This window comes from Blastomyces dermatitidis, assembly GCF_000003525.1.
Source record: "Blastomyces dermatitidis ER-3 genomic scaffold supercont1.5, whole genome shotgun sequence".
Classification (NCBI taxonomy): Eukaryota; Fungi; Ascomycota; class Eurotiomycetes; order Onygenales; family Ajellomycetaceae; genus Blastomyces; species Blastomyces dermatitidis.
Genome location: NW_025544778.1, coordinates 4,869,471 through 4,886,269, shown reverse-complemented (window position 1 = coordinate 4,886,269; position 16,799 = coordinate 4,869,471).

Here is a 16,799-nt window from a genome sequence, read left to right as displayed (position 1 = left end):
CACTGAAGTCATCACAGCACTGTTTAAATTCTGTTATTAATTACTTAAAAGAAGTCTTATTAATCTTTTTCTTAGAGAATTGATTATTCAAATAGATTCAGAAAGTCAGATTGATAAACTCAGTGTAATTAATTAATAAACTCTGATATTATAATATTATTGTCTATATCTTATAAGTCAGCTTTGTGAGACAAAGCTGTATTTTTAATTAATTCAAATTATCAGTCAATTTCTCTCAATATTCTTCAAATCTTATATTAAAATTGAAAGAATTCTCATTATCTTATTAATATAATAAGTTAAATCACTTAGACTGACTGTGTGACCGTGTCTGAGACCAGGACCAGAATTTTTGATAGTCTCATTGTTAATTTAACAGATCTCATTACATAATTCTAACATTAGATAGTAGTTTCATACTGTCTCAGTGAGACTTACTGTCTACTCTTATCACATTTTTCAAATGAGATCATAATTTTCACTTCTTAATTTAAATTATTTTTATTACTTTAAATGACTTTAAATCTCATTTGAGCATTACTAAAAAGTGTTACTTTTTAAAAAATTAAAAATAGTCTAAAAAAAACCTTAAAATGTCTAAAAATAGTAACTTTATGCTAAGAATAGAACTAAATGAAATCAAATGAAATCACTTTCTTATTTTTTTCAAGTCAGGGTTTCATTTTGAGATCTGATATATAGTTACTTTACATGTTTATTTAATGATTAGTCTCAGTGAGATTCACATCAAGAAATGTATGAGATCAGATTAAATGAAATTAAATGTGAAATTTATAATTCTGACAGTCAGTCTAGAATTACTGCACTACTGTGAAGCTGCAGTTGTAATAATCTTTGATTTAATTCAGTTGAAAGTTCTTAAATTCTTCTTAAGTTATAATAGTATTGATACACTCAAGCTCTCTCTTCTTAGTAACTCAAGTAGTTACAGAGATATCTTCAAGAAGATTGATGATATATATTACTTATATCTTATAAGTATTATACTAGCTCAGATTAAGATGAAATTTTCATTTAAAAATATAAATAAAGCTGTGAAATTCAGATAATATGTTTCTCTTATATTTCAGAGAATCTCTGACCTTAATCTCTCTATCTTCATAATAGATGTAGATGTGTAGAGGCTGCAGCAGTGACAGAACAGTTAAAGAGCTTATATTAAAATATACAGCAGGTTCAGAAATCTCAAATTTCTGCTGAGATAGAGATATACATACTCTAGAGAATAATATAGTGTTTTCTTTAGAGAGTGAGATCAGATCAGTCTCAGCATAGATATATGAGATTATATCAGTCTATTAAAGCTTAACTGATTCAAACTTATAATCAGATTAAGCAATTTAAATTGTAATATAATAGAATTAAAGTAATGACTAGTCAGTGATATTATATAGAGATAGTTATTTAAGAAGCTGTATAAGTGAGCTTAACTATCTTGCTTAAATAGTAAGCTCATAGACTATAGAGTTATTGTGAGAATATCACAGATATGATACTTAATATACTAAGAAGATTGTATGAGACATGCAGTAACTCTTATATATATTTCAGTAAAAGAAAAATAAATCACTGACTTCTTTAATGAGAAGTCAGTATCTAGCTATTCTATATAGACAATGCATGAATATTCTTCTCTCATTTCATAAGTGAGAATAGCTGAAGTGATACCTCAGCAGCATCTCTCTGTTAAGAAAGAGTAATCTGCTGATCTTGTATAGAAGCAGAATTCTTATATTCATCAATCGGATCTTTCTATGATATATCTGAATAATGTCATAGAGTGTTCAGACGGCCTGCAGAATGAATGAAATCATCCGCATGAAAGTGATAAGCTGTGTGAAACCGCAACAGAGCCTTGACGCGGCCGGAAGCGTGACAACATTCATCAATTTCAGATATGCAAAATCAGAAAATTTCAGCTCAGAATATAAAAACTGTTTACAAATTACAGTGTCTTAACATCTTCTGATACTTTGAAACCATTTGATAATATCATGACAAAGGAAAAGAGAATACAGTCTTAAAGATAGATACATTAAATAGATAGATAGAAAGAAATTGAAAGAAAAAGATAAAGTAAAGAGAGACTGTAACAAAACAAATTATTAAAAGATAGTATATAGCTGTTTTAACAGACTATATCTGATTGATTTTCTCCTCTTTATATTCAGATATTTCTAAATTCAGTCATTTTCTTATAGCTGCTTGAGTTTCTGATAGAAAGTCTATTAAGTATTTAATTTCTGTCTCAGTTGAGAATAAGAATCTCATATTTAATTAATTTAGATCATACTTCTCTTTCAATCTGCCTCTGAGACTATTGTATAATGCACAGTGCATTACAATATACTCAGAATTCTCATTTGCATTGCAGAATGAGTATTCTACTGAATCAAATCTATTATTAAATCTTTGTATATAAGATTTGAAATAGTTATATTTTAGTTTCAGCTGTATTATAGATGAGAATATTTTCTTTTTACATTTAATTAAACAAGATTTTCACTTGAGTTTTATTTCAAATCTTGAATAATATATACTCTTCTTTTATTTCTGCTAGCTTTCATTTCACTTGTCTAAATAAGATTCTTTTATTTTTCTCTTTATAAAAGATCAGAATATAATTTTTTAAATAGATCTGTTTAATTCTGAACTCTTTTTTACAGCTGAATCAGCCAATTCATTGTCATGAATATTTATATGAGCAGAAACTCAGTGCAGATGAATTATCAGTTTTGATATTTATCTCTTTTAAATTTTTAAAACAGAGTTTAAAATCAGTTTAAGATTTATTTGATTATTATAAATCTGACTATTTCTAAGTCTTTTTAAAGCAGCTTGACTATCAGAGAATATTCATACCTCTTTCAAACTATTTTCTCTTTTATAAGATTTTGTTTCAATGAGTTTGAAAGCTTTCACTATTACAAATAGTTCAGTATCAAAGACTTCAGATTCACAGTCTAAATTTCAGAAATCTGAGATAAAATTAATATTATCTTCAGTATAAGCAATGCCTGTGTCTCATCTATTTAAATTTTATTTTTTAAGTTATCTGAATAAATCAGAATAGAGTCTTTTATATTAATTATAGAAATTCTCTTTAAATACTGTTCATATTCTCTCTCTTTAGATAGTTCACTTATTTACAAGTCTATGAGAGGTAGACTGGCCGCTGAGACTATGAATTTCACATTTAGTCTCATTTGATCTGATCTCATACAGTTCTTGGCGTGAATCCCACTGGGACTAATCATTAAATAAACATGTAAAGTGACTATATATCAGATCTCAAAATGAAATCATGACTTGAAAAAAATGAGAAAGTGATCTCATTTGATCTCATTTAGTCTCATTCTTAGCATAAAGTTACTATTTTTAGACATTTTAAGGTTTTTTTAGACTATTTTTAATTTTTTAAAAAGTAACACTTTTTGATAACACTTAAATGAGATTTAAAGTCATTTAAAGCAATAAAAATAATTTAAATTGAGAAGTGAAAATCATGGTCTCATTTGAAAAATGTGACAAGAGTAGACAGTAAGTCTCACTGAGACAGTATGAGACTACTATCTAATGTTAGAACTGTGTAATGAGATCTGTTGAATTAACAATGAGACTATCAAAAATTCTGATTCTGGTCTCAGACACGGTCACACGGTCAGTCTAATGAGAGATTCAAGCTTTTCTCTTCAGAGAGATATCTTCTCATGATCAACTTTTTCAACATTTAATGAAGAAAATTGATTTTTAATCAGTGAGCATAGTCTGTATAGTTGAGAGAGTATTTTCTTTGAAGAATTATTTTCATTTCAATCAAGAAATCTATTTCAATTCAGTTCATTTCCAGAGTTAATTGATAAATTAGAAGATATTAAAATACTGTAATTTATAAAGAGTTTTTATATTCTGAGCTAAAATTTTCTAATTTTACATATCTGAAATTGATCAATGTATAATAGTTAACTCTATAAATACTAGAAAAACTCTGAGATCTAAAAGTTCTCAGATAGATGTCATAGTCTCCGACTATATATATCTATAATTGAAGAATAATAATAATAATAATCTATTAGAAACTCAAGTAGCTATAAGAAAACAACTAAATTCAGAAATATCTAAATGTGAAGAGATAAAAATTAATCAGATATAATCTGTTAAAATAGCTATATACTATCTTTTAATAATTTTATTTTATTATAGTCTCTCTTTACTTTACTTTTTCTTTTCTGTTCTTTTCTATCTACTTATTTAATATGTCTATCTTTAAGACTTTGTTCTCTTTTCTTTTGTCATGATATTTTCAAATGATTTCAAAGTATTAGAAGATATTAAAATACTGTAATTTATAAAGAGTTTTTATATTCTGAGCTAAAATTTTCTGATTTTGTATATCTGAAATTAATAAATGTATAACTGTTTCATGCTTACTCACTCTCTTTAGTGAGTATGTCATAGTGTACAGAAAACCACATTATACAGAAAATATTTTAAATATAGTAATTTTCAAAAATTAATTAATAATTATTATTACATCTATCTATAACATAAAGATTATCTATATACTCATTTGAAGATGTAGAATTCACTGTAGATTAAGATTCTATAGAATTATCTTATTATAGTAAAATAACTGTAGATTTTATAGATTTAATTTCAATTAACTGAAGATTCTTATTAAATATCTTTTTCATCTCATCTACTCTACAGATTATAATCTTGCAATTGACATTCTTAATAGTGAGAACTTTATCTACTTGCACCTGTCCGTAGAAGAATTTAATAACTTAATATCTATTTACTTAATAATAATCTGTAAGTTCACTCTTACAGTATATGTTCAATTCTGTCTGAATTATACTACTCTTGAAGATCTTGTTCAACTGTCTTATTAAACTAGATATAAGAGTATTCTTCATATCTTCTAAGGTCTTGACTGCTGTATTAATTTAATAATGTAGTTTTACAACTATCTCTGAAGAGATTAATTGTAAAGAGACAGTTAATGATTGATCTGCAGATGATGAGATAAAGTGATTGTATATATTATCATCATTATTATATATGTTGAGATCTGAGACATTATCAATGATAAGAGATCTCAATCAATTGAGAATTATATTATAATTAACTGAATACATTTCACAGTCAGTAAAGTCAGCTCTCACAGTATAATTAATAAATTCAATACTATATTATCTGCACTGACATACTTTATTTGTAGCGTACACCGCTACGTAGAGTCAGATATAAGGGTAAAAACTTGTCTTATTCTCTAAAAGATGGGAGATGGGCGTACGCCCTTATATATACAGTGATTGTTTTATAGAGATTAACTCTTGTAGAAGAAGTAATCATCTATGAAGAGAAGAACAGAGGCTCTGTAGAGAAGAAGCAGATGCTCTCATAGAAGAAGTGATTGCATATGAAGAAAAGAATGAAGACTCTGTAAAGAAGAAGTGAAAGCTCTCATAGAAGAAGTGATCACATATGAAGAAAAGAACAGAGGGAGAAGATAGAAGTGAAAGCTTCAGAAAACAATAAGAAATGAAGTGAAAGCTAGAGCTGAATAGAGAATTGACTTGAATAGGAAGTGAAAGCATACCACAGTCCCTCTATCTGAAAAGAATGTGTCCGCAGAGAAGAAAAAAAATAATGTTGAAAAAAGATGACAGATATCGCGGGCGCTAGGCTCAAAGGAGTGAATATTGTTCAGAAGTGCTAGTTCATTTATATATGCTGCAGATATTATAGAAAAGAAGAGACTGAGTGATAGAATTACTTATTTATACAAAGAGTGATCAGATGTAAGAATTATTTATCTCTACAAAGAACAAAAGATGTAAGAATGGCTTGAAAAGAAATGATAAGAAAGAGACAGAAGTTCTTTAATCTAAAAACAGCTGTAAGAAAAGAAAGAGATTATAAAGAAATTATAAGAAGCTTGAATGAGAAAGAGTTCTTTGATAAGATAGATAAGAATGAAAGTTTCATTGTAGTGAAGAGAAGATTCTATGAGTAATAGAAATTAGTGTAGATGAATGATTGCATTAATATATATATCATAATTACTTCTCTCTTATTCTTCTCTTATTTCTCATTCATCTTGTGAAAATTTAACATAGCAGAATTAGTGAAAATCATGATATATAGAAGATTAGATCACAGAAATGATAAGTCTCAAGAAGAAGTCAACAGTCGCGAAGACAGGCACAGTAAGTATGATGAAAAAGGCCTTGACCTTAGAGAAATTGTTTCAGTCATTAAGTCAGAAGAAGTGTGATGCTCTTCTTCATATAAGTGATAGAGAAGAGAAGACAGACAAGGAGACTGGTGAAGAGAAGACAGATGAGAATGAGATAAAAGAAAATAATAAAGATAAAGAGTTAGAATTCTGAACAGATGAGCTTTCAATACTATCAACTTATCTTTTCATATACAAAGTAATCAAAGACTAAGATAAGGAAAAGACAGTGATGTCTCATTATTACTCAGCTAGGCTGCATGATACTGTCACAGAAGAGTCAACAGATGAATTGCATGATAGAAGCTTGAAGAGTTAAGAAGAGTCTAAGACTGTGATATAAAAGCTTATAATATCATTTACTCATTTAAAAAAGTTGTGACTGTTCACACACTGGTTTTCAGAAGAAGATATTAAGATGAATAAGAAGAGAGAGAGTCAGAAGACTGCTGCAGAAGTAACTGATAATGAAGAACTATAAGTAGAACTGAAAGTGAAAGCTGAATAGACAGATATGAATACTGAAGAATCATCACTGATGAAAGAGAATAAGAAGTGCTGAAGAGCTAGTTGAAAGCAGTATGAAACTCTGAGTGATAATATTTTGAGAAAGTTGAGATGAAAGAAGAATATCAAGAGTGATCAGATGTCTTAATCATATGACACAGCATATATGAGATGTCTGCATTATGATGATAAGACTGACTTGTGCTTTCAGCAGAATGACAAGCTCGCTCACCTGAGCATGTCAATCATACAGAACCTGACTGTGAAGAGGCTTGCAGATACCATCTCAATCATTGAAAGACTTATAAGATGTAGTGAGAAGATGTCATTTATTAATTATGAATTTTTCATTTTACTCAGTCAGCAATTAATTAAAGATTTGAAGTAGTTATCTGTCAAGTGAAAGTTATGCTGATAAATGAATAATGATGAGCTAATCACTTCACAGACTGTTGATTCTAAGGATTTCACTAATTAAGATATCATTATTCTGCAGACCTGCAGAGAAATAGCTTCTGTGTTGTATCAGTCTTATGCAAAGAGTCAGAGATGATTTGAGAAATATGTGATCATCTCTGTAGATGACAAACAGACATGGCAAGGACATGACACTTGTATCAACTATCAGTGAGAAAATAAGAGATTCTGCTGCTCTTTAAATTGCTGTAGTCAGTATGAACTCAGATGAAATGCAGATAACTTGCTATTTAAAGAGAGTGTGCCTGGATTTGAAAAGACTGCAGCTGAGAAGACAGATGTTGATAATATTATTGAGATCAGTGATACAGAGAAGAAGAATGATTTGACTATAGTTTCAATGAAGAGAATATCTACATCTTTCAAGTACAAGGTGTTAAGTCTGATTATGCTGAAACTCTTAAAACACATTCAAATTAGTGAGTGAGACATCTTGACATCTGTGAAGATAAGTGATGAGATGAAGATAAGCTATTCAACCTCTGCTAAGATAATCAATGAGGCTAAGATGAGCAGTGTATAATAATCATCAATTCTGTCTTCTGAAGGCCGCATGATTAATTATAGAGCTCAAGATTTGAAGATACTGAGACAGCTGTCTAATCTTGATAAGTATAATCTGAACATCATTCAGACTGTGTGAAAGAAACTGAATAAGATAGCTGAGTTCATCAACATGATTTCAGCTGTGAAGAATACTGTGATCAATAATTGTTTCTTTAAGTTGCTCAGTGAGGTGTATTTCAGCAATCTTATAAATGAGAGATTGTCAGCAGATGTTGCATTTTAAGATGTACATCTTGCTGAGCAGGAGGTCAAGCTGCAGGAAGAGCTTGAAGATGATTGATAAGAAGAGACAGAATGAAATGATGAAAAGAGTGAAAGATAATAATTTTCTTGTTTTCTTTCTCTTCTTATTTAATAGCTAAAATTAGATTGTAATACATTTTCTTTCTTTCTTTTACTCTGTTTCTATTTTATTTTTCTTTCTATTATTTACTCAGCTGACTGTGAGACTTCTTAGTCATGAAGGCCTTGATCAGATGTGAGATGTCTTGTGTGATGACTTCAAGAGACTCTCAGATCAGGTCTTCATATCTCTTTCACTTAATCTGAAGATAAATCTTACTGTTCTCTGTACACTTTCTTATAATATTTTCAACTTTAAATTGCAACTGATCATTAATAAGTACTGATTCTGATGATGAGTGCTTTATATTCACTTCTGTTAATACAGTCTTTTTCAGATGAATGATGAAGATTACTAAGTGTATTCATTAACTAACTGACAGTTTCAATTAAAATGTGATATCTGATATCTTCTGAAGAATGTGGAATGAGTCTATCTATAAGAGTGATAGCTTGAACATCTCTTTTAATGTGTAGCTCTTTTAAGCTTTTTAAATGAGGTTTAAGAAGACTCAATCATCAATCTGAATAGTTGATTGAAAATAAGATCAGTTAAAGAACTCAGTCATTCTAGCTTTTATCAGAGTGTATGAGTCAAGAATGTCTTATTACACTGTATCTCACACAGCAATGAACTCAGCTACATCTAGCAGAGCTTTCTCATTATTCAATGACAGTTATCTAGACTTTACATCTGTGAGTAATTTGAAGAGAGAGATCATTACTAACTGTGCAGCTACTGAGTTCAACACTCTTTTCACTTATTCAAGCAGAGTAGTTCAATTTGCTTCATATTTATCTATAAGAAGTATTCACAATGTAACTTTAACTGTGAGATTGATTCACTTATTTTGACTGTTTGAGCAAGGATTGTAGACAGTTATTATTCATATCTTAATTCTCATGAGTTGAAGAACTGACTTTCAAAATTGCAATATAAATTTAAGATCTCTATCTGAAATAATCATCAGTGAGAGCTGTCAGTGACAGATCATCTTCTTATAGAAGTCTTTCACTCATTATAAAGCATTTCATTATTTCTGTTCTACAATTAGAATTACTGCTTTCAAAAACTTGTCTATGACTGTTAATATAGTGTCATAATTGTCACTCATAGATAATTCTGTAATAAAATCAATTAAAAGAACTTCAAATAGCTGTTTTAAAGATGAGATGAAGTGTAATTTATTCTCTGATGAGTGATTCAGCAGTTTGACTAGTTGATAATTAAGACATTATAATAGATGGTCCAGAATTCTCTTTCAGACATGAAAAAGGAAGAAGAACTGATGAATAAGGTTTTCTGTTTGATGAAGGCCAGGGTGACCTGCTGTGTTATAACATATATGAATGACATCTCACATCAGTGATTTGAGGATACAGAGATGTGATTCTTCAAAGAATAATAGCCTGTTCTGCACTATAAACAACTGATATCATTCTTTCTGACTGGCCTTGTGAAAGACCTTTCTCAATGCCAGGTTACAGGGAATATCTCAGTGTAGTTGCTTTTTAAATTCATCAGTGAGCTCTATTACTGTAGTTGAAATCATACATATCTTTACTGAAGATGTGTCTGTCATCAGTCTGTCTGTCTGATTGATGATAGTCTGGCAGATTTTTTTCTACTCTTCAGAGAGAATCTCTTCTGAATCATTATCTAGACAGCACAATCTGAATAGAGTGTCAGTATTAGCATGTACAGTGCTCTTGTAATAGTGAATTGTTATTCACAGAAGATACAAGCTTAGAACTAAGGCTCAATTCATCAGTCAGTTGCTATGATGACCTATTATCAGCAACTGAAAAGTGAATACAAGAGTGACATGATTCATGACAACTGTAAACTTGTTATCTAAATACTGCAGTAATTTCCACAGGGCTTATATAAGTTTAAGACACTTTAATTCAGTTGCTCAGTAGCACTTTTCAGCTGTGCTTAATCAGTGAGAGAGAAATAGAACAGATCTTTCAATGTTATTCATTCTGACTTAGTGTAGAACTACTCTGATATCTCTTTGCTTACTGATGTTCACATACAATATGAAGAGACATTTAAAGTCAGAATATGCTCAGATGAGAGCATTTATCAAGGCTTGCTTTATCATATCAAATGAATATCTAGCTTCTGTGAGCAGAGTGTGAAACTGCAGTGAGTTCTCAAATCTTATCAACTTAGTCTTAGCTGTGTATAATGCTCTTTTCTGGCCTGTTTTTGAACTGTTATACAGTAACTTAATCTTGAGAATCTCTAATACTTTTATCTGATCTACATAAAAACTGACAAAATTATGATAATAATTGAAGAGGCTGATAATTCCTTCTAGTTCTCTGAGTATTATAGAGAAGACTAAATTAGTAATAGCAGCTACTTTCTCTTCTTAAGTAGATATATCTAGTTAACTGACATGATGACTCAGCAAATGCACTGAGAGATACATAAAATGATATTTAGTTAATAACATTGTTATTTCAGATATCTTGAGAGCTGTGAAAACTTGCTGCATATAATGAAGATATTCATTCAGTGAGTGAGAGAAGATAATGATGTTGTCTACATAGACTAATATGAATTGTCATAGAAATTTCACTAGAATCTTCTTCATACACTGTTGAAAGAACTCAGATGAGATTATTAATCTCATTGTAATAACTGTAAAATGTTCAAGATCTTGATATGAGATTATAAATGTGATTTTGAAATGATCATTCTGTTCAATCACTTGTTGAAAGAAGTCTTGACAGATATTCATGAATGAGAATACTGTAGAACTGCTGAGTGATTGTAATACATCTTGTTATATCAGTAGAGAGTATGTATTGAGAAGTAAGTGTGCATTTACTTTTTACAAATCAATCATCATTCTCAGCTTCTCTCTAAGTCAGATCACAAAGATGAGTGAAGTAATGAGGTTTCTGTCTCTGAGAGAAACACATTCAATTCTTCTATCTTGCAGAAGTGAGTTCAGGATCTGGTCAGTGACTTTATGATCTCTTTGAGACAGAGAATAGAGTCTCTGTTTCAGGCTGAAAAAGTTGCTCTTATCAATGAACTGCAGTGGCATCTTAACATTGTCTGAAAATAAGTCTAGGCTGGAGCTAAATAGTTTGTGATGTTGATTAATGATCACTTGAATGACTGCTTAATCTTCTACTACTCAGTGATCTGATATATTTATTTAAACCTGCTCAGTGAGAGTGTCTGCTGTGGAAATTTAAAGCAGATTATCCTGGTCTTCTGCATTCACTAAATGTAATTTGATGTATAAGATAGAAAACAGGAGATCTTCTCAGTTAGAATGATGAATGATGTTGACATTGACAGCATAAATAACAATCTTCTTTCACTGCTGAGATGACTGTGAGTTTGATGAGTGTCTACCCGTGTGGATAGTGTCTCTGATAATCTTGATGTTTATAAAATATCTTCTATGAAATGTAACAAGCTCACTATGAACATTGATAGTTGCTTTCACTGATGATAATACATCATTAGCTATGATTATATTACATCTGAGATATTACACTAAGTGGAATTTATCTTCAACAATGAAAAGAGAATCATTATTCACTCTTAAGATGAGACCTGTTATTATGAATAGATTTGATTCATCAGCTTCTGAGCTAACTTCTCAAATACTCACATGTTGATCATGCAGTATAGGGGTCAGTTGATAATGAGAAAAGAATAGATTTGCTATTATTGCATTAATAAGTGATATATCTGCATCTGTATTCATGCAAACAGAGAGATCATCTTGTAATATAATGACAGAAATGATGAGAAAGATGTAAGACAAATACTGTAGTCTGCTAATATATTCTTGATTACTTATAGAGATATCACACACTGTAACTATATATATGTCAGTATTAAAGATGTTCTGATAATCATCTGAGAAAATGTCTGTAGACAAAGTGAGCTTCTCAGTACTTGTCTCACTAATTATTTTTCTAACTCACTGTTGAAATCTAGACTGAGATCTAGATTCAGCAGCTCATCATCATCTTCTCTGATACTCTTCAGTTCAACTTAATTTGCTGAATGATCACTGTTCTTCTCTTTTTTAAGACAGCAGTTGATGTAATGAGAGTCTCTGCAGATGTAGCACTCTGCTGTGAGTGCTGATGATCTTTCTTCTTCTGTTATACACTGAATTAATAACTTACTCATTGTGAGAGCACTTGTGAGAATCACTGCTGTCTCTGCAATAGACACAGATGACTTTGTAGGTTCTGTCTGCTTAGACAGAGAGATGTGATACAGACAGCAGTCATTATTCTGTTCAAAATGTCTGAAACTATACATGTAGTTGATGAATTGAGTCTTCTGATCAGTTCAGGCACATCAGACAGCTGACTTATTATCTCTAATTTATTATTAGAAGTCATTCAATTATTCAGTAAGAATGAGTGATGTGATTAAGAAAAGATTGAACTCTAAACCCTCTTATAAGAGCCTCTTTATTATAACAGAATCAGAGATTACAGTGACTTGCAGTAAGTTAATCTTCTGTGAGATGTATAACATCAGAGACAGTTTGTCTGACTTCTTAAAGAAAAAATACAGAGTCTGAGCTTTCATTCAAGCTTTCTCTTCTGATAGCTGGAACTCGTGTTTTAACTCATTGATGATGATAGAGAGAGAGACATTCATATTCTTTCTCATTTCAATAGACAGACTGTTATATCATTTCAACACCTGACTCTTCAGATATAGAAGAAATATACAGAGAACTGCATTGTCTCTCTTCTATGTGATGATGAATTTCAAGTGACTGATAAATATCATTACATCTGTTTCTGCTGAGTCAAATAGCATGATGTTATCAGCCTGTAATCTCACTGATCTATTATCACTTTATATAGATGAACAGAATTCACTATTGAGCAGAAGATTAAGATTGTTATAAGCAGATGTCTGATCTCTATACATCTGATTTCTCTCTGAGTCATAAGTAAAACATGCAGTGTCAGCTTCTCTGAGGAAATTAATCCTATCTCTTATTAGATTATGACAGTGTGTTCTGTCTCCAGCACTGTGTGATTCTCATGAAATTGCTGATATTCATCAGATTCTAGAAGATGATTCAAAGCCTTTCTCAAAGAAGGCATCTAATTGCTGTACAGACTTATTGAGAGAATCATCAGCTCTGATATCTGTTCTGTTAATCTGAGCTGAACAGTTCATCTGCTGATGACAGTTCAGCTTTTATCTTTGAGCAGTGAGTGTGACTTTCTCAGTACAGAAGCTATTTCACACTTTCATCAATCTGCTTCTTTCATCTGTCAATTATTTGAGATTCTCTTGAAGTTTGCTGACACATTCATCAATAAGAGCAGTATACTCATTCAACTGCTTCTTTCACTGATCAAGCTGATATTCATATTCATTGAGCTCATTCTCTTATCAGATCAGTTAAGCTTCTAGCTATTCTAACTTCTCAATTGTATCTAGTATTACTGCTTCATCAGAAGAAGCGCAGTTCTGATAATTAAATTCATGAAAGCTTGAGACTATCAAATCTCTCTTCTTAGTATTCTTTGTGATATCTGTGCAAAAGACCTGTAATCAGAGACTAATAACATTCTTTCATTTCACTACTGAAGTGAAGTTAAGAGCTGTTTTTATGTCATTGTAACACCTGACTGATACACTCATAAGAATATCTTTCACTTTGATATAATTGTATAGCATCACTTGACTTTTAACACTCTCATACTGTCTGTCTGTGTTCTGCCAGACTTCTGCAATTATAATAGCATGCTTTTCAGTCATTGCTTATGAGTAAGTTTATTCTGAGTCAGATTGATTAGTGAATTCTTGAGTGAGTCATTCAATTTCACTGACAGGCTTATTCAGTTCAGTGAAAGAAAGTGACTGACAGAAGCTACTCTGAGTGATTTATTCATTCTGCTTCATTATCATGACAGAGCTGACAAAGTTATATAAGAATGTGAAGATGAGTTTACTGTGACTGTGATTACATTCTAGACTGATTACTAGTGCTATGATGTTCTGAAGCAGAAGATGCTTAAATAATCATCAGTCAGACCTATTATCAGCTGTAGTATTGAATAAGATAGATTCAAACAACTGCAGACTAGATCAATCACTAGCTATAGTACTGAAGAAGATAGAACAGTTAAATAATCACAAGCTAAATCAATCACTAACTGCAGTATTGAAAGAAGATAGAGTAACTAATCAGACTAATTATCAGCTAGTCAATTCTCAGCATTCACAGCCCAGTTCAATCATCAGTGCTATGTATATTAAGAGTGAAGCAGAAGTTAAAGAGACTAGAAGAACTTAATTCTTAACAAGACATACTATCAAATTGTAGTGTACATCACTATGTAGAGTCAGATATAAGAATAAAAACTTGTCGTATTCTCTAAAAGATGGGAGATGGGTGTATGCTCTTATATATACAGTGATTGTTTTATAGAGATTAACTCTTATAGAAGAAGTGATCATCTATAAAGAGAAGAACAGAGGCTCTGTAGAGAAGAAGTAGACACTCTCATAGAAGAAGCAATTGCATATGAAGAAAAGAATGAAGACTCTGTAGAAAAGAAGTGAAAGCTCTCATAGAAGAAGCAATTGCATATGAAGAAAAGAACAGAGAGAGAAGGTAGAAGTGAAAGCTTCAGAAAACAGCAAGAAATGAAGTGAAAGCTAGAGCTGAATAGGAAATTGACTTGAATAGAAGGCGGAAGCACGCCACATTATCACTATTATTAACTCACAGAAGTATAATAACTGTATAATAGAATTCATATCTCTAAAGATAGTTATAACTCACTATTCATATTCTTCTTCTTCTTGAAATTCAATCTCATCAAAGTTGTAGATATCACAGTGAAAAAAATGATATTAATTAAAGATAGCTTTATATTAATTAAATCAGTTAATAATGAAGCTTATATTCTCACAAAACACTTATTTTAAATTTATAAGCTTTTGCTTAATTCATTTATAATCTGACAGATGTTTGATAAATTGATATACTTATATCTTACTTACTATAAGAGATGCAGTCTCTGAATCTATATAATACTATCTTAATATACAGTTTATAATAACTTCAATATACTTAATAATAAATGAGTAAAAATTAATATTTAACTAATAAATTTATATCTTAATTATCTCTTTCTAACTGTTATTCAATACTCTATTCAGTGAAACTCTTATAGTTCTTAATTTCTTCTCATTAATTCTCTTATATAAGATAATATATAAGACTTTGAATTCTTATAACAGAGATGTGATTTTTAATTTTAAATTACTTTTATATATGTTAACAGCTCTTTGCAACTGCTTCTCAGTGTAATTAGAAGATTTAAACATGATTATAATTAATAATTATTATTTGAAAATAAAGAATAAAGATATTGAAAATATTTTCTGTATAGTATAATTTTTCATACACTGTGATACTATTATTATTATTATTATTCTTTCATTATACTCATATACAAGTGAAGCTTATGATGAGTTCTTGCGTGATGTTAAATACAGGTCAAGTGTTGATTATACAGAAGGAAATACAGGTGTTGAGATCATATCAAGATAACAAGAACATAGGAAAATACAAAGAAGTGACAATTAGATACATACAATAATAACTTTTCAGCCCAGAAACATAGAGCAATTCATTGAAGTGATTTGTACATCTCTGTATTTATTAGAAACCTGAGGTGCTTAAGTTCCGGATTTAATGTATCTCCTGCGGGTTTCGAACCCACGCGCCTTGATTTCCCATGCCAAGGCGCTACCAGGTGGCCGCATTAATCATTCGGCCACTGGGGCTACACTGTGATACACTTATTAGAGAGAGTGAGTAAGTATAGCATAATTAGACTGACTGTGTGACTGTGTCTGAGACTAGAACCAGAATTTTTAATAGTTTCATTGTCAATTTGACAGATTCTATTACACAGTTCTAACATTAGATAGTAGTCTTATACTGTCTCAGTGAGACTTACTGTCTACTCTTATCACATTTTTCAAATGAGATTATGATTTCCACTTCTCAATTTAAATTATTTTTATTGATTTAAATGGCTTTAAATCTCATTTGAGTGTTATCAAAAAGTGTTACTTTTTAAAAAATTAAAAATAGTCTAAATAAAACCTTAAAATGTCTAAAAATAGTAACTTTATGCTAAGAATGAGACTAAATGAGATTAAATGAGATCACTTTCTCATTTTTTTCAAGTCATGGTTTCATTTTGAGATCTGATATATAGTCACTTTGCATGTTTATTTAATAATTAGTCTCAGCAGAATTTATGCTAAGAAATGTATGAAATCAGATTAAATAAAATTAAATGTGAAATTCATGATCTCAGCAGTCAGTCTAAGTATAATTAATAGTTAACTTTATAGATATTAGAAAAACTTTAAGAACTAAAAGTTCTCAGATAGATATTATAGTCTCTGACTATATATATCTATAATTAAAGAATAATAATAATAATAATAAACAATTAACTCTACATAGACTGACTACTAAGATTATAAATTTCATATTTAATTTCATTTGATCTGATCTCATACATTTCTTGATATAAATCTCACTGAGATTAATTATTAAAAAAATATATAAAGTAACTATATATCAGATTTTAA